Source organism: Arachis stenosperma, chromosome 6 (genome assembly GCF_014773155.1).
Source record: "Arachis stenosperma cultivar V10309 chromosome 6, arast.V10309.gnm1.PFL2, whole genome shotgun sequence".
Lineage (NCBI taxonomy): Eukaryota > Viridiplantae > Streptophyta > Magnoliopsida > Fabales > Fabaceae > Arachis > Arachis stenosperma.
Window position 1 is genome coordinate 85,783,971 of NC_080382.1, and position 19,348 is coordinate 85,803,318.

General features: G+C 38.7%; 1 non-coding gene across 1 annotated transcript; it reads left to right on the top strand.

The window, feature by feature from the left end:
* The first annotated feature begins 14,758 nt into the window (after positions 1–14,758).
* On the top strand, positions 14,759–14,866 carry LOC130938141 (small nucleolar RNA R71). The gene has a single exon (XR_009069318.1). It is a non-coding gene; the product is annotated as a small nucleolar RNA R71 (small nucleolar RNA).
* Positions 14,867–19,348: the final 4,482 nt, after the last annotated feature.

The window sequence follows — 19,348 nt, forward strand, 5'->3', positions numbered from 1 at the left end:
TTTATGGATTTCGAAAATTAATAATAAATGGAAAATAAAAAGGGATAGAAATACTTATGTAAATCAAGAGTGGGAATTTCAGATAGGCGTATGGAGATGCTGTGCTCCTCTTGAAACTCTACTTCACTACTCACTCTTCCAACCATTCTTACTCCTTTCCATGGCAAGCTGTATGTAGGGCATCACCATCATCAATGGCTACTTTTAATCCTCTCGGGAAAATGGTCCTATGCGCTGTCATTGCACGGCTAATCGTCTGGAGGCATCACCCTTGTTGATAGCTACATCCCATCCTCTCAGTGAAAATGGTCCAAATGCTCTGTCACAGCACGGCTAATCATCTGTCGGTTCTCAATCAGGTTGGAGTAGAATCCATTGATTCTTTTGCGTTTGTCACTAACGCCCAGCCTTCAGGAGTTTGAAACTCGTCACAGTCATTCAATCCTGGAATCCTACTCGGAATACCACAGACAAGGTTAGACTTTCCGGATCCCCATGAATGCCGCCATCTATCTAGCTTATACTACGAAGATTCTGTTGGGGAATCTAAGAGATATGTGCCAGGCCTAAGGTAGAACGGAAGTGGTTGTCAATCACACGTGTTCATAGGTGAGAATGATGATGAGTGTCACGGATCATCACATTCAACAAAGTTAAGTGTAGCGTATATCATGGAATAAGAATCAAAGAGAATTGAATAGAAAGTAATAGTAATTGTATTGAAACTTGAGATACAGCAGAGTTCCACACCCTTAATCTATGGTGTGCAGAAACTCCACTGTTGAAAATACATAAGTAAAGGGTTCAGGCATGGCCGAATGGCCAGCCCCCAAAACGTGATCACAGGATTCAAAATACAATCCATGATCTGGTCATAGGCGACCAATACACTAGTTAAATGTTCTATTTATAATAAACTAGCTCCGAGGGTTTACATGAGTAAGTAATTGATGCATAAATCCACTTCCGGGGCCCACTTGGTGTATGCTTGGGCTGAGCTTGATCTATCCACGAGCTAAGGCTTCTCTTGGAGTTGAACTCCAAGTTATGACGTGTTTTGGGCGTTCAACTCCGGATCATGACGTTTTTCTGGCGTTTAACTCCAGACAGCAGCATGAACTTGGCGTTCAACGCCAAGTTACGTCGTCAATTTCCGAATAAAGTATGGACTATTATATATTGCTGGAAAGCTCTGGATGTCTACTTTCCAACGCCGTTGAGTGCGCGCAAATTGGAGTTCTGTAAGTCCAGAAAATCCATTTCGAGTGCAGGGAGGTCAGATTCCAATAGCATCAGCAGTCCTTTTGTCAGCCTTTTTCAGAGTTTTGCTCAAGTCCCTCAATTTCAGCCAGAAATTACCTGAAATCATAGAAAAACACACAAACTCATAGTAAAGTCCAGAAATGTGAATTTAACATAAAAACTAATGAAAACATCCCTAAAAGTAGCTTAAACTTACTAAAAACTACCTAAAAACAATGCCAAAAAGCGTATAAATTATCCGCTCATCACAACACCAAACTTAAATTGTTGCTTGTCCCTTAGTTGTTTCCAATATTTGGTGTGGAGGACAATTTATCCCCTGAGGTATCTCAGAGATCTCTTGATTTGCAGCCACATGTTCTACCACTGAGTTATAAACCTTTTACATGAGTCTTTCCATCTCCCATGACTCAGAGATGGAAGCTTTTTGACTTCCCTTTTTTTCTCTTCTTCTCTTTTTTTTTTTGGATGTCTCTGGCCTTAGGTGCCATTAATGGTTATGGAAAAGCAAAAAGCTATGCTTTTACCACACCAAACTTAGAAAATTGCTCGCCCTCGAGCAAGAGAAGAAAGAAAAGATAAAGAATAAGAGGATATGGAAAAGATGGAGGGATATGTGTATTCGGCTATATGGGTGGGATTGGGTGGGAAAGAGATTTTGAATTTTAAAGGTAGGTGGGGTGTATGGGGAAGAGTGGATAGATGTAGGTGGTGAATGAAAAATAGAAGTGTGACATGGGGAAGAGTAATCACAAAAACTAGGATTAGGAGGTAAGGTGGGAATATGGTAGGTGGGGATCCTGTGGGGTCCACAGATCCTGAGGTGATCCTGTGGGGTCCACAGGATCTGAGGTGTCAAGGAATTCCATCCCTGCACCAAATAGGCATGTAAAATGCCTTTGCACACCATTCTGGCATTTAAACGCCCATTGGTGCACGTTCTGGGCGTTCAACGCCCATGCAAAGCATGTTTCTGGCGTTGAACGCCAGTTTCATGCTTGTTACTGGCGTTCAGCGCCAGCTTTTCTTCTCCAGGCACATTCCTGGCGTTCAGCGCCAGAATGTTGCTTGTTTCTGGCGTTCAGCGCCAGAATAATGCTCTGTTCTGGCGTTGAACGCCGGCCAGATGCATCTTACTGGCGTTGAACGCCAGCCTGTGCGTCCTCCAGGGTGTTATTTTTTCTTCTGCTGTTTTTGATTCTGTTTTTAATTTTTATGATTTTTTTGTGACTCCTCATGATCATGTACCTAATAAAACACAAAATAACAATAAAATAAACATTAGATAAATAAAATTGGGTTGCCTCCCAACAAGCGCTTCTTTAATGTCAATAGCTTGACAGTGGCTCTCATGGAGCCACAAGGTGATCAGGTCAATGTTGTATAGTCCCAACAACAAACTTAGAGTTTGGATATGGGATCTTAACACCAAACTTAGAGTTTGTTTGTGGCCTCACAACACCAAACTTAGAGTTTGACTGTGGGGGCTCTTCTTGACTCTGAACTGAGAGAAGCTCTTCATGCTTACTCTCTTTTGTCACAGAGGGATGGCCACGTGCCTTAAACATAAGGTAGTTTCCATTCAATTGAAGGACTAATTCACCTCTGTTGACATCTATCACAGCTTCTGCTGTGGCTAGGAAAGGTCTTCCAAGGATGATGCATTCATCCTTTTCCTTCCTAGTGTCTAAGATTATGAAATCAGCAGGGATGTAAAAGCCTTCAACCTTTACTAACACATCCTCTACTATTCCATAAGCTTGTCTCAAAGACTTGTCTGCCAATTGTAATGAGAACAAGGCAGGCTGTACCTCAATGATCCCCAGCTTCTCCATTACAGAGAGTGGCATAAGATTTATCCCTGACCCCAGATCACATAGAGCTTTTTCGAAGGTCATGGTGCCTATGGTACAAGGTATTAGGAACTTGCCAGGATCTTGTTTCTTTTGAGGTAGAGTTTTCTAAATCCAAGTATCTAGTTCACTAATGAGCACGGGAGGTTCACTTTCCCAAGTCTCATTACCAAACAACTTGGCATTCAGCTTCATGATAGCTCCTAAGTATTGAGCAACTTGCTCTCCAGTCACATCTTCATCCTCTTCAGAGGAAGAATATTCATCAGAGCTCATGAATGGCAGAAGGAGATTTAATGGAATCTCTATGGTCTCTATATGAGCCTCAGATTTCTTTGGATCCTTAATAGGAAACTCCTTCTTGCTTGAGGGACGTCCCAGGAGGTCTTCCTCACTAGGATTTTCGTCCTCTTCCTCCCTTGTGCATTCGGCCACATTGATCACATCAATGGCCTTGCACTCTCCTTTTGGATTCTCTTCTGTATTACTTGGGAGAATATTGGGAGGAGTTTTAATGACTTTCTTACTCAGCTGGCCCACTTGTGCCTCCAAATTTTTAATGGAGGATCTTGTTTCATTCATGAAACTGAAAGTGGCCTTTGACAGATCAGAGACTATATTGGCTAAATTAGAAGTGTTTTGTTCAGAATTCTCTGTCTGTTGCTGAGAAGATGATGGATATGGCTTGCTATTGCTCAGCCTATTGCGTCCACCATTGTTAAAGCCTTGTTGAGGTTTTTGTTGATCCTTCCATGAGAAATTTGGATGATTTCTCCATGATGAGTTATAGGTGTTTCCATAAGGTTCACCCATGTAATTAACCTCTGCCATGGCAGGGTTCTCAGGATCATAAGCTTCTTTAGAAGCTGCCTCTTTAGTACTGTTGGATGCATGTTGCCATCCATTCAGATTTTGAGAGATCATGTTGACCTGTTGAGTCAACACTTTGTTCTGAGCCAATATGGCATTCAGAGCATCAATTTCAAGAACTCCTTTCTTTTGAGGTATCCCATTATTCACGGAATTCCTCTCAAAAGTGTACATGAATTGGTTGTTTGCAACCATATCAATGAGTTCTTGAGCCTCTTCAGGCATTTTCTTTAGGTGAATAGATCCACCTGCAGAATGGTCCAATGACATTTTCGAAGATTCAGATAGACCATAATAGTATATATCTAATATGGTCCATTCTGAAAACATGTCAGATGGACATCTTTTGGTCAGCTGCTTGTATCTTTCCCAAGCTTCATAGAGGGATTCACCATCTTTTTGTTTGAAGGTTTGAACATCCACTCTCAGCTTGCTCAGCTTTTGAGGAGGAAAGAATTTATCCAAGAAGGCTGTGACCAGCTTATCCCAGGAGTCCAGGCTATCCTTAGGTTGTGAATCCAACCATATTCTAGCTCTGTCTCTTACAGCAAAAGGGAAAAGCATGAGTTTGTAGACTTCAGGATCAACTCCATTCATCTTTATAGTCTCACAGATCTGCAAGAACTCAGTTAAAAACTGATAAGGATCTTCAGATGGAAGTCCATAAAACTTGCAGTTTTGTTGCATTAAGGCAACTAGTTGAGGCTTAAGCTCAAAGTTATTGGCTCCAATGGCAGGAATGGAGATGCTTCTTCCATCAAATTTGGACGCTGGCTTTGTGAAGTCACCAAGCATTCTCCTTGCATTATTATTATTTTCGGCTGCCATCTCCTTCTCTTGTTCAAAAATTTCTGAAAGGTTGTTTCTGGATTGTTGTAACTTAGCTTCTCTTAATTTTCTCTTCAAAGTCCTTTCAGGTTCTGGATCAATTTCAACAAGAGTGCCTTTATCCTTGTTCCTGCTCATATGAACGAGGAGAAAACAAGAAAAGAAGAGGAACCCTCTATGTCACAGTATAGAGATTCCTTTATGTTAGTAGAAGAAGAAAGGGGAGAAGAATGAAGAAGGATGGATTCGGATTTTTGGATGAAGAGAGGTGAAGAGAAGTGTTAGTAATTAAATAATTAAAAAGAAGAAGAAAAGAGAAGGGAAATTTCAAAAATAATTTTGAAAAAGAGGTTAGTAATTTTCGAAAATTAAAGATAAAATATAATTGAAATTAAACAATTAATTAATTAAAAAGAATTTTTGAAAAAGAGAGAGGTATTTTCGAAAATTGAAGAGGGAAAAGTAGTTAGGTGATTTGAAAAAGATAAGAAACAAACAAAAAGTTAGTTAGTTGATTGAAAAAGATTTGAAATCAAAATTGAAAAAGATAAGAAGATAATAAGTTAGATAAGATATTTTGAAATCAAATTTTGAAAAAGATAAAATTTTTTAAAAAAAGATCAAATAAAAGATAAAAAGATTTAATTCAAAAATTTTGAAATTATTTACTTCACTAACAAGAAACTACAAGATAAGATTCTAGAACTTAAAGATTGAACCTTTCTCAACAAGAAAGTAACAAACTTCAAATTTTTGAACCAATCACATTAATTATTAGTGAATTTTCAAAAATTTGATATAAAGATAAGAAAAAAATTTTGAAAATAATTTGAAAAAGATTTTTGAAATTTTCGAAAAATAGAAAAAATGAAAAAGATATAATTTTTGAAAAAGATTTTGAAAAGATAAGATTTTTTTAAAATTGAAAATTTGACTTGACTTGTAAGAAACAACTAATTTTTTTTTTTAAGAATTTTTGACCAAGTCAACCCAAAATTTCGAAAATTTGGAGGGAAATAAGGAAAAGATATTTTTTATTTTTGAATTTTTAATTATGAGAGAGAAAAACAACAAAAATACTCAATGCATGAAATTTTTAGATCAAAACAATGAATGCATGCAAGAATGCTATGAATGTCAAGATGAACACCAAGAACACTTTGAAGATCATGATGAACATCAAGAACATATTTTTGAAAAATTTTTAATGCAAAGAAAACATGCAAGACACCAAACTTAGAAATCTTTAATGCATGGAAAATATGAATGCAAAGTTGCACATGAAAAACAAGAAAAGACATAAGACAAGAAAATATCAAGATCAAGCAAGAAGACTTATCAAGAACAACTTGAAGATCATGAAGAACACTATGAATGCATGAAATTTTCGAAAAAATGCAAGAAAAATTTTTAAAGCATGCAATTGACACCAAACTTAAAAATTGACTCAAGACTCAAACAAGAAACACAAAATATTTTTGGTTTTTATGATTTTATGATTTTTTTGTATTTTTATAATTTTTTTTTCGAAAATAATGTTAGGAAAAATGAAAAAGAAAAGAAAAATTTTGAAAAAGATTTTTGAAAAGAAAATTACCTAATCTGAGCAACAAGATGAACCGTCAGTTGTCCATACTCGAACAATCCCCCGCAACGGCGCCAAAAACTTGGTGGACGAAATTGTGATCCATGCTCTTTGTACTTGTATGAAATTTAATAATTGGCTCTATTTGAATTCACAACTCCGTTCAACTAACCAGCAAGTGTACTGGGTCGTCCAAGTAATAAACCTTACGCGAGTAAGGGTCGATCCCACAGAGATTGTTGGTATGAAGCAAGCTATGGTCATCTTGTAAATCTCAGTTAGGCAGATTAAATTGGTTTATGGATTTCAAAAATTAATAATAAATGGAAAATAAAAAGGGATAGAAATACTTATGTAAATCAAGAGTGGGAATTTCAGATAGGCGTATGGAGATGCTGTGCTCCTCTTGAAACTCTACTTCACTACTCACTCTTCCAACCCTTCTTACTCCTTTCCATGGCAAGCTGTATGTAGGGCATCACCATCATCAATGGCTACTTTTAATCCTCTTGGGAAAATGGTCCTATGCGCTGTCACTGCACGGCTAATCGTCTGGAGGCATCACCCTTGTTGATAGCTACATCTCATCCTCTCAGTGAAAATGGTCCAAATGCTCTGTCACAGCACGGCTAATCATCTGTTGGTTCTCAATCAGGTTGGAGTAGAATCCATTGATTCTTTTGCATTTGTCACTAACGCCCAGCCTTCAGGAGTTTGAAGCTCGTCACAGTCATTCAATCCTGGAATCCTACTCGGAATACCACAGACAAGGTTAGACTTTTCGGATCCCCATGAATGCCGCCATCTATCTATCTTATACCACGAAGATTCTTTTGGGGAATCTAAGAGATATGCGCCCGGTCTAAGGTAGAACGGAAGTGGTTGTCAATCACGCGCGTTCATAGGTGAGAATGATGATGAGTGTCACGGATCATCACATTCAACAAAGTTAAGTGTAGCGTATATCTTGGAATAAGAATAAAAGAGAATTGAATAGAAAGTAATAGTAATTGTATTGAAACTTGAGGTACAGCAGAGCTCCACACCCTTAATCTATGGTGTGCAGAAACTCCACTGTTGAAAATACATAAGTAAAGGGTTCAGGCATGGCCGAATGGCCAGCCCCCAAAACATGATCACAGGATTCAAAATACAATCCAGGATCTGGTCAAAGACGACCAATACACTAGTTAAATGTTCTATTTATAATAAACTAGCTCCTAGGGTTTACATAAGTAAGTAATTGATGCATAAATCCACTTCCGGGGCCCACTTGGTGTATGCTTGGGCTGAGCTTGATCTATCCACGAGCTGAAGCTTCTCTTGGAGCTGGACTCTAAGTTATGACGTGTTTTGGGCGTTCAACTCCGGATCATGACGTTTTTCTGGCGTTTAACTCCAGACAGCAGCATGTACTTGGCGTTCAACGCTAAGTTACATCGTCAATTTCCGAATAAAGTATGGACTATTATATATTGCTGGAAAGCTTTGGATGTCTACTTTCCAACTCCATTGAGAGCGCGCCAATTGGAGTTCTGTAGGTCCAGAAAATCCATTTCGAGTGTAGGGAGGTCAGATTCCAACAACATCAGCAGTCCTTTTGTCAGCCTTTTTCAGAGTTTTGCTCAAATCCCTCAATTTTAGCCAGAAATTACCTGAAATCACAGAAAAACACACAAACTCATAGTAAAGTCCAGAAATGTGAATTTAACATAAAAACTAATGAAAACATCCCTAAAAGAAGCTTAAACTTACTAAAAACTACCTAAAAACAATGCCAAAAAGCGTATAAATTATCCGCTCATCAGTCCCTCAATTTCAGCCAGAAAATACCTGAAATCATAGAAAAACACACAAACTCATAGTAAAGTCCAGAAATGTGAATGTTTCTTAGAAACTAATAAAAATATACTAAAAACTAACTAAATCATAAAAACTATATAAAAATAATGCCAAAAAGCGTATAAATTATCCGCTCATCATAACACCAAACTTAGATTGTTGCTTGTCCCCAAGCAATTGAAAACAAAATAGGATAAAAAGAGGAGAATATACAATGGATCCCACAGTATCAATGAAACTTAGTCCTAATTAGATGAGCGGGTCTTGTAACTTTTTGCTTCTGAACAGTTTTGGCATCTCACTTTTTCCTTTGAAATTCAGAATGATTGGCATCTATAAGAACTTAGAATTTTAGATAGTGTTATTGATTCTCCTAGTTCAGTATGTTGATTCTTGACCACAACTACTTTATGAGTCTTGGTCGTGACCCTAAGCACTTTGTTTTCCAGTATTTCCACCGGATACATAAATGCCACAGACACATAACTGGGTGAACCTTTTCAGATTGTGACTCAGCTTTGCTAAAGTTCCCAATTAGCGGTGTCCCGAGTTCTTAAGCACACTCTTTTACTTTGGATCACGACTTTAACCACTTAGTCTCAAGCTTTTCGCTTGGACCTGCATGCCACAAGCACATGGTTAGGGACAGCTTGATTTAGCCGCTTAGGCCTGGATTTTATTTCCTTGGGCCCTCCTATCCATTAATGCTCAAAGCCTTGGATCCTTTTTACCCTTGCCTTTTGGGTATAAAGGGTTATTGGCTTTTTCTGCTTGCTTTTTTTTCTTTCTCACCTTTTTTTTCGCCCTTTTTTTTCACTACTTTTTCTTGCTTCAAGAATCAATTTCATGATTTTTCAGATTATCAATAACATTTCTCTTTGTTCATCATTCTTTCAAGAGCTAACAACTTTAATATTCATAAACAACAAGATAAAAAATATGCACTATTCAAGAATTCATTCAGAGAACAAAAAGTATTGCCACCACATCAAAATAATTAAACTAGTTTCAAGATAAAATTTGAAATCCAAGTACTTCTTGATCTTTTGTAATTAAGCACATTTTTCATTTAAGAGAGGTGAAGGATTCATGGGGTTATTCATAGCTTTAAGGCATAGACACTAGCCACTAATAATCATGTAGTAAAGACACCATCATAGATAGAACATACAGCATAAAGCCGAAGATAGAAAATAAATAGACAAGGAGATTAAGGAATGAGTCCACCTTAGTGAGGGTGGCGTCTTCCTCCTCTTGAAGAACCAATGGTGATCTTGAGTTCCTCTATGTCTCTTCCTTGCCTTTGTTGCTCCTCCCTCACAGCTCTTTGATCTTCTCTAATCTCATGGAGAATGATGGAGTGCTCTTGGTGTTCCACCCTTAATTGGTCCATGTTGTAACTCAAGCTTTCTAAAGAAGTGTTGAGTTGCTCCCAATAATTGTGTGGAGGAAATTGCATCCCTTGAGGTATCTCAGGGATTTCTTGATGAGGGCCTTCCTCATGCTCTTATTGAGTGCCATGAATGGGCTCTCTAGTTTGCTCCATCCTCTTCTTAGTGACAGACTTGTCCTCTTCAATGAGGATGTCTCCCTCTATGACAATCCCAGCTGAATAGCAAAGGTGACATATGAGATGAGGAAAGGCTAATCTTGCCAAAGGTAAAGACTTGTCAGCTACCTTGTAGAGTTCTAGAGGAATGATTTCATGAACTTCTACTTCCTCTCCAATCATGATACTATGGATCATGATGGCCCGATCCACAGTTACCTCAGATCGGTTGCTAGTGGAAATGATAGAGCATTGGATGAACTCCAACCATCCTCTAGCCATAGGTTTAAGATCCGGTCTTCTCAATTGAACCGGGTTGCCTTTTGAGTCTCTTTTCTATTGAGCTACTTCTACACATATGTCCATGAGGACTTAGTCCAACCTTTGATCAAAGTTGACCCTTCTAGTGTAGGGGCGTGCGTTTTCTTCCATCATTGGCAAGTTGAATGCTAGCCTCACGTTTTCCGGACTGAAATCTAAGTATTTCCCCCGAACCATTGTAAGCCAATTTGCTGGGTTTGGGTTCACACTTTGATCATGGTTCCTAGTGATCCATGTGTTTGCATAGAACTCTTGAATCATTAAGATTCTGACTTGTTGAATGAGGTTGGCAAGAACTTCCTAACCTATTCTTCAGATCTCTTGTTGGATCTCCAGGTATTTGCCCTTTTTGAGCCTAAAAGGGACCTCAGGGATCACCTTCTTTTTGGCCACAACTTCATAGAAGTGGTCTTGGTGGACCTTTGAGATGAATCTCTCCATCTCCCATGACTCAGAGGTGGAGGCAGTTGCCTTCCCTTTCCTCTTTCTAGAGGTTTCTCTGGCCTTAGGTGTCATAAATGGTTCTAGAAAAACAAAAAGCAATGCTTTTACCACTCCAAACTTAAAATATTTGCTCGTCCTCGAGCAAAAGAAAAAGGAAAGATGTAGGAGAAGAAGAAAATGGAGGAGATGGAGGGTGTATAGGGTTCGACCAAGAGGGAAAGAAGGTGTTTATGATGTGTGAAAATGAAGGGGTGAAGGGGGTATTTGTAGGGAGAGTGGCCGAATAGTTTGGGTGGGTTTAAGAGGGAAATGGTTTTGAATTTTAAAAGTGGGTGGGGGGTTTTTGGGGAAGAGATATGGAGGTGATTGGTGAAAGGTATTTGGGGAAGAGTGTTGTGGAAAGGTGTGAAGAGGAGAGAGAGTGACTTGAGGTTGGTGGGGATTCCGTGGGGTCCGCAAATCCTGAAGGGTCAAGGAATTCCTCATCCCTACTCCAATTGGGCGTTCACAACGCCTTAGAGTACAATTTTGGCATTTAAATGCCAGTCTGCTGTCCTGTTCTGGCATTTAAACGCCAGCTTTCCTTCCTGTTCTGGCGTCTAAACGCCAGTTTGTTGCCCTGTTTTGGCATTTAAACGCCAATATGGTGCCCAGATTCTGGCATCTAAACGCCAGTTTGTTGCCCTGTTTTCAATGCTATTTTTGATTTTTTTCTTTATTTTTTTTAATTGTCTTTGTGGCTTCACATGATCATCAACCTAAAAGAAAACAAAATAATATAGATAAAATTAAACTAAAATTGGGTTGCCTCCCAATAAGCGCTTCTTTAATGTCAATAGCTTGACAGTGAGCTCTCACGGAGCCTCACAGATGGTCAGAGTATGGTTGAGATCTCTCAACACCAAACTTAGAGTTTGGCTATGGCCTCCTGATGAGCGGATAATTTGTACGCTTTTTGGCATTGTTTTTAGTATGTTTCTAGTATATTTTAGTTAGTTTTTAGTATATTTTTATTAGTTTTTAGTTAAAATTCACTTTTCTGGACTTTACTATGAGTTTGTGTGTTTTTTTGTGATTTCAAGTATTTTCTGGCTGAAATTGAGAGACCTGAGCAAAAATCTGATTCAGAGGCTGAAAAGGACTGCAGATGTTGTTGGATTCTGACCTCCCTGCATTCGAAGTGGATTTTCTGGAGCTACAGAAGCCCAATTGGCGCGCTCTCAACGGCGTTGGAAAGTAGACATCCTGGGCTTTCCAGCAATATATGATAGTCCATACTTTGCCCAAGATTTGATGGCCCAAACCGGCGTTCAAAGTCACCTTCAGAATTCCCAGCGTTAAACGCCGGAACTGGCACCAAAGTGGGAGTTAAACGCCCAAACTGGCACAAAAGCTGGCGTTTAACTCCAAGAAGAGTCTCTACACGAAAATGCTTCATTGCTCAGCCCAAGCACACACCAAGTGGGCCCGGAAGTGGATTTTTATGTCATTTACTCATCTTTGTAATTCTTAAGCTACTAGTTCCCTATAAATAGGACCTTTTACTAGTGTATTGGAAATCTTGGTAGCTATCTTTAGTCTTATGCTATCTTAGATCATGGGGCTGGCCTCACGGCCATGCCTAGACCTTGTTCTTATGTACTTTCAATGGTGGAGTTTCTACACACCATAGATTAAGGTGTGGAGCTCTGCTGTACCTCGAGTATTAATGCAATTACTATTGTTCTTCTATTCAATTCAGCTTGTTCTTATTCCAAGATACCACTTGTTCCTCAACTTGATGAATGTGATGATCCGTGACACTCATCATCATTCTCACCTATGAACGTGTGACTGACAACCACCTCCGTTCTACCTTAGATTGGGTGGATATCTCTTGGATTCCTGATACACGACGCATGGTTATTGCTCGCCTGACAAACGAGCGCTCGCCTGACAACCGAGCCATCCATTCCGTGAGATCAGAGTCTTCGTGGTATAAGCTAGAATTGATGGCGGCATTCAAGAGAATCTGGAAGGTCTAAACCTTGTCTGTGGTATTCTGAGTAGGATTCAATGATTGAATGACTGTGACGAGCTTCAAACTCGCGATTGTGGGGGCGTTAGTGACAAACACAAAAGAATCACTGGATTTTATTCCGACATGATCGGGAATCGACAGCTGGATAGCCGTTCCGTGACAGGGTGCGTTGAACATTTCTACTGGGAGGTAGCCACTGACAACGGTGAAACCCTTGCATACAGCTTGCCATGGAAAGGAGTAAGAAGGATTGGATGAAGACAGTAGGAAAGCAGAGAGACGGAAGGGACAAAGCATCTCCATTCGCTTATCTGAAGTTCTCACCAAGAATTGCATAAGTATCTCTATCTTTATCTTTATGTTTTATCCATCATCTATACCCATTTGAGTCTGCCTGACTAAGATTTACAAGGTGACCATAGCTTGCTTCATACCAACAATCTCTGTGGGATCGACCCTTACTCGCGTAAGGTTTATTACTTGGACGACCCAGTACACTTGCTGGTTAGTAGTGCGAAGTTGTGATAAAGAGTTGAGATTGCAATTGTGCGTACCATGTTGATGGCGCCATTGATGATCACAATTTCGTGCACCACCTCCCAACACCAAACTTAGAGTTTGAATGTGGGACTTTGTATTGGGAAAAGCTCTTCATGCTTACTCTCCATGGTTACAGATGGAGAACCTTGAGTCTTTACTATAAGGCATTCTTCATTCATATGAAGGATCAACTCTCTTCTGTCAACATCAATTACAGCTCTTGCTGTGGCTAGGAAGGCTCTTTCAAGGATGATGGATTCTTTCTCATCCCTCCTAGTGTCTAGGATTATAAAATCAGCAGGGAAGTAAAGGTCTTCAACCTTCTCTAGCACGTCCTCTACTTGTCCATAAGCCTTTTTCATAGATTTATCTTCCATCTCCAATGAGAATTTGGCAGCCTGTACCTAATAGATTTCCAATTTCTCTATAACAGAGAGTGGCATCATGTTTATCCCTGACCCCAGGTCAAACAGAGCTTTTTCAAAGGTCATGGTGCCTATGGTACAGGGTATTAAGAATTTACCAGGATCCTGTTTCTTTTGAGGTAAATTTTGCTGAACCAATGTATTCAGTTCATTAGTGAGCAAGGGAGGCTCTTCCTCCCAAGTCTCATTACCAAACAGCTTGGCATTTAGCTTCATGATTGCTCCTAAATATTGGGCAACTTGCCCTTCAACAATGTCTTCATCCTCTTCAGAAGATAAATAGTCATCAGAGCTTATGAATGGTAAAAGGAGGTCCAAGGGAATCTCCATGGTCTCTGTATGAGCCTCAGATTCCTTTGGTTCCTCATTAGGGGATTCTGTACTGACCATTGAATGTCCCCTGAGGTCTTCCTCATTGGGATCCACGTCCTTCTCCTCCTCTAAGGTTTCGGCCATATTGATTATATCAATGGCCTTGCACTCTCCCTTGGGATTCTCTTCTGTATTGCTTGGGAGAGTGCTAGGAGGAGTTTTAGTAACCCTTTTACTCAGCTGGCCCACTTGTGCCTCCAAGTTTCTAATGGAGGATCTTGTTTCAGTCATGAAATTAAGAGTGGCCTTAGATAGATCAGAGACTATGTTTGCTAAGCTAGAAGGATTCTGCTCAGAATGCTCTGTCTGTTGCTGGGATGATGATGGGAAAGGATTGCTATTGCTAAACCTATTTCTTCCACCATTGTTATTATTGAAGCCTTGCTTCTGTTGATCCTTCCATGAAAAATTTGGATGATTTTTCCATGAAGAATTATATGTGATGCCAAAGGCTTCACCCATGTAATTCACCTCTGCCATTGCAGGGTTCTCAGGATCATAAGCTTCTTCTTCAGAAGATGCTTCTTTAGTACTGTTGGATGCATTTTGCAATCCATTCAGACTTTGAGAGATCATATTGACTTGTTGGGTCAATATTTTATTCTGAGCCAATATGGCATTCAGAGCATCAATTTCAAGAACTCCTCTCTTTTGAGGTGTTCCATTACTCACAGGTTTCCTCTCAGAGGTATACATGAACTAGTTATTTGCAACCATTTCAATAAGTTCCTATGCTTCTGCAGGCATTTTCTTTAGGTGAATGGATCCACCTACAGAATGGTCCAGTGACATCTTAGAAAATTCAGACAGACCATCATAGAATATATCTAATATGGTCCATTCTGAAAGCATGTCAGAAGGACACTTTTTGGTCAACTGCTTGTATCTTTCCCAAGCTTCATAGAGGGACTCACCATCTTTTTGTCTGAGGGTCTAAACATCCACTCTAAGCTTGCTCAGCTTTTGAGGAGGAAAGAACTTGTCTAAGAAAGCCGTAACCAGCTTATCCCAAGAGTCCAGGCTATCTCTAGGTTGTGAGTCCAACCATGTTCTAACTCTGTCTCTCACAGCAAAAAGGAAAAGCATAAGCGTGTTGACTTCAGGATTAACTCCATTGGTCTTAATAGTATCACAGATCTGCAAGAACTCAATTTAAAACTGATAAGGGTCTTCTGATGGAAGTCCATGAAACTTGCAGTTCTGTTGCAGTGGAGAAACTAATTGAGGCTTTAGCTCAAAATTGTTTGCTCCTATGGCAGGGATTTAGAGGCTTCTTCCATAAAATTTGGAAGTTGGTGTAGTAAAATCACCAAGCATCTTCCTTGCATTGTTGTTTGGTTCGGCCATAATTGTTTCTTTTGCTGCCTCCTTTTTGAAAATTTTAGTGAGGTCCTCTTCAGAGTTTTGTGCTCTAGCTGCTCTTAGCTTCCTCTTCAGAGTCATTTCAGGTTCAGGATCAGCTTCAACAAGTATGCCTTTATCTTTGTTCCTGCTCATATGAAAGAGAAGAAAACAAAGAAAATATGGAATCCTCTATGTCACAGTATAGATATCCCTTGAGGTGTCAGAGGAAAACAAGAATGGAAGGATGATTTAGGTAAGGAAGAATTCGAACACACAAAGAGAGATGGAGTTCGAATTGACAATGGAGGAGGAATGTTATTGTTTAAATAGAAAAAAGATAAGAAAGTGGGGAAATAATTTTCAAAAATTTTAATTAAAATTCAAAATAATTAGTTAAATAAAAAAGAATTTTGAAAAAGGTTAATGTTTTTCGAAAATTAAAAGTGAAAAAGGTGGTTAGGTGGTTCTGAAAAAGATAAGAAATAAATTTGAAAAAGATAAGACGTTAAAAAGATTTTGAAATCATGGATTTTTTTAAAAAAGATATGATTTAAAAGAGATATGATTTAAAAGATATGATTGAAAAGATAAAAATTAAAAAGATTTGATTTTAAAAACTAATGACTTGATTATCAAGAAACTAAAAGATATGATTCTAAATTTTAAATATTGAACTCTTCTTAACAAGAAAGTAACAAACTTGAAATTTTTTAATCAAGATTTTTTTTTTGAAAATATAAGGAAAAGATTTGATTTTTGAAAAAGATATGTTTAAAAAGATATGATTTTGAAAAAGATATGATTGAAAATATTTGATTTGAAAAAGATTTGATTTTGAAAAATTATGAAGATTTGAAAAAGATTTGATTTGAAAACAAAATTCCTCTCCTTGTGTCATCCTGGCGTTAAACGCCCAGGAGCTGCATGTTTTGGGCGTTTATCGCCCAATTGCTGCATGGTTTGGGCATTTAAACGCCCAGCCAGGTACCCTGACTGGCGTTTAAACGCCAGTTTTCCTTCTTCACTGGGCATTTTGAATGCCCAGCTTTTTCTCTGTAATTTCTCTGCTTTACGTTCATGGATCTTCATTTTGCTAAATCCTTTATTCAAGAAGATATGTTTTCAATTTTGAAAAACAACAAAATGAGTCGAAACATATAATTCTTGGATCAAAACACAAGATATATGCAAGAACATTATGAATATCAAGATGAACACCAAGAACAATCTTGAAGATCAAGATGAACATCAAGAACTCAGTTTTCTTAATGAAAGAAAACATAGAGGACACCAAACTTAGAACTTTCTCATGTTTGGGCCATATGAATGCAAGAATGCATATGTATAACATCATGCAGTGCAAATCAATAAATCATGAAGATCAAACAAGGCAATTCATCAAGAACGACTTGAAGATCATCAAGAACACAATGCATGTGTTTCGAAAATTGAAAGACAATTAAAATCATGCAATTGACACCAAACTTAAAATTTGGCCCTAGATTCAAACAAGACCCATGAAATATTTTTGAGTTTTTATGATTTTATGAATTTTTTTGTATTTTTCGAAAATTATATTTGGAAAAACAAAAAAAAAAGAAATTTTTTTTGAAAGATTTTTGGAAAACTTTTTGAAAATAAAATAAGGATCAAAACAAAAAGAAAATTACCTAATCTGAGCAACAAGATGAACCATCAGTTGTCCAAACTCGAACAATCCCCGGCAAAGGCGCCAAAAACTTGGTGCACAAAATTGTGATCTCTAATAATGGCGCTCAACTTAGTATGCACATTCATAATCTCAGTACTTTCTTCACAACTCCGCACAACTAACCAGCAAGTGCACTAGGTCGTTCAAGTAATAAACCTTACGTGAGTAAGGGTCGATCCCACGGAGATTTTCGGCTTGAAGCAAGCTATGGTCACCTTGTAAATCTCGATCAGGGGGATTAAAATGGTTATGGAGTTTGATAATTAAAATATAAACAAACATAAAGTAAAGATAGAGATACTTATGTAATTCATTGGTGGAAATTTCAGATAAGCGTATGGAGATGCTTCATCCCTCTTGAATCTCTGCTTTCCTACTGCCTTCATCCAGTCCTTCATACTCCTTTCCATGGCAAGCTATATGTTGGGCATCACCATTGTCAATGGCTACTTCCCATCCTCTCAGTGGAAATGGTCCATGTGCGCTGTCACTGCACGGCTAATCATCTGTCGGTTCTCGATCATCTTGGAGTAGAATCTAGTGATCCTTTTGCGTCTGTCACTACGCCCAACACTCGCGAGTTTGAAGCTCGTCACAGTCATCCCTTGCCAGATCCTGCTCAGAATACCACAGACAAGGTTTAGACTTTCCGGATCTCAGGAATGGCCGCCAATAATTCTAGCTTATACCACGAAGACTCCAATCTTTCGGAATGGAGGCTAAGAGATACATGCTCAATCTTAAGTAGAACGGAGGTGGTTGTCAGTCACGCGTTCATAGGTGAGACTGATGATGAGTGTCACGGATCATCACATTCATCCTGTTGAAGTGCGAGTGAATATCTTAGAACAAGAATAAGCTTGAATTGAATAGAAAATAGTAGTAATTGCATTAATACTCGAGGAACAGCAGAGCTCCACACCTTAATCTATGGTGCATAGAAATTCCACCGTTGAAAATACATAAGTGAAAATAGGGTATTCATGGCCGAATGGCCAACCTCCCCAATGTCCAAGGAAAACGTTCCAAAGATGTCAAATTCAAAAAGTCTCTAAATACAATAGTAAAAGGTCCTATTTATAATGAAATTAGCTATTAGGGTTTACAGAAATAGGTAAATGATGCAAAAATCCACTTTCGAGCCCACTTAGTGTGTGCTTGGGCTGAGCATTGAAGCTTTCACGTGTAGAAGTCTTCCTTGGAGTTAAACACCAGCTTTGGTGCCAGTTTGGGCGTTTAACTCCAACTTTTATGCCAGTTCTGGCGTTTTGAAGCTAGAAAAGTGCAGAGAGCTGGCAATTTGACACCATTTTACGTCGTCAAAACTTGCGTAAAGTATGGACCATTATATATTTCTGGAAAGCCCTGGATGTCTACCTTCAAACGCAACTGAGAGCGCGCGATTTGGAGTTATGTAGCTCTAGAAAATCCACTTCAAGTGCAGGGAGGTTAGAATCCAACAACATGTGCAGTCTTTTGTCAGCCTCTGGATCAGATTTTTGCTTAGGTCCCTCAATTTCAGCCAGAAAATACTTGAAATCACAGAAAAGCACACAAACTCATAGTAAAGTCCAAAAATGTGAATTTTGCTTAAAAACTAATAAAAATATATTAAAAACTAACTAAATCATACTAAAAACTATATAAAACAATGCCAAAAAACGTATAAATTATCCTCTCATCACTCTCTTTTTGGATTCTCTTCTGTATTGCTTGGGAGAGTAATAGGAGGAGTTTTAGTAACTCTTTTACTCAGCTGACCCACTCGTGCCTCCAGATTTTTGATAGAGGAACGTGCCTCATTCATGAAACTGAGAGTGGTTCTGCTCAGAATTCTCTGTCTGTTGCTGAGAGGATGATGGAAAAGGCTTCCTATTGCTAAACCTGTTTCTTCCACCATTATTAAAGCCTTGTTGAGGCTTTTGTTGGTCCTTCCATGAGAAATTTGGATGATTTCTCCATGAAGGGTTATAGGTGTTTCCATAGGCTTCACCCATGTAATTCACCTTTGCTATTGCAGGGTTCTTAGGATCATAAGCTTCTTCTTTAGAAGATGCTTCTTTAGTACTGTTGGATGCATTTTGCAATCCATTCAGATTCTAAGAAATCATGTTGACTTGCTAAGTCAGCATTTTGTTCTGAGCCAATATGGCATTCAGAGCATCAATTTCAAGAACTCCCTTCTTCTGAGGCGTCTCATTACTCACAGGATTCCTATCAGAAGTGTACATGAACTGGTTATTTGCAACAATTTCAATGAGTTCTTGAGCTTCTGCAGGCGTTTTCTTCAGATGAATGGATCCACCTGTAGAATGGTCTAATGACATCTTAGACAATTCAGACAGACCATCATAGAATATATCCAGGATGGTCCATTCTGA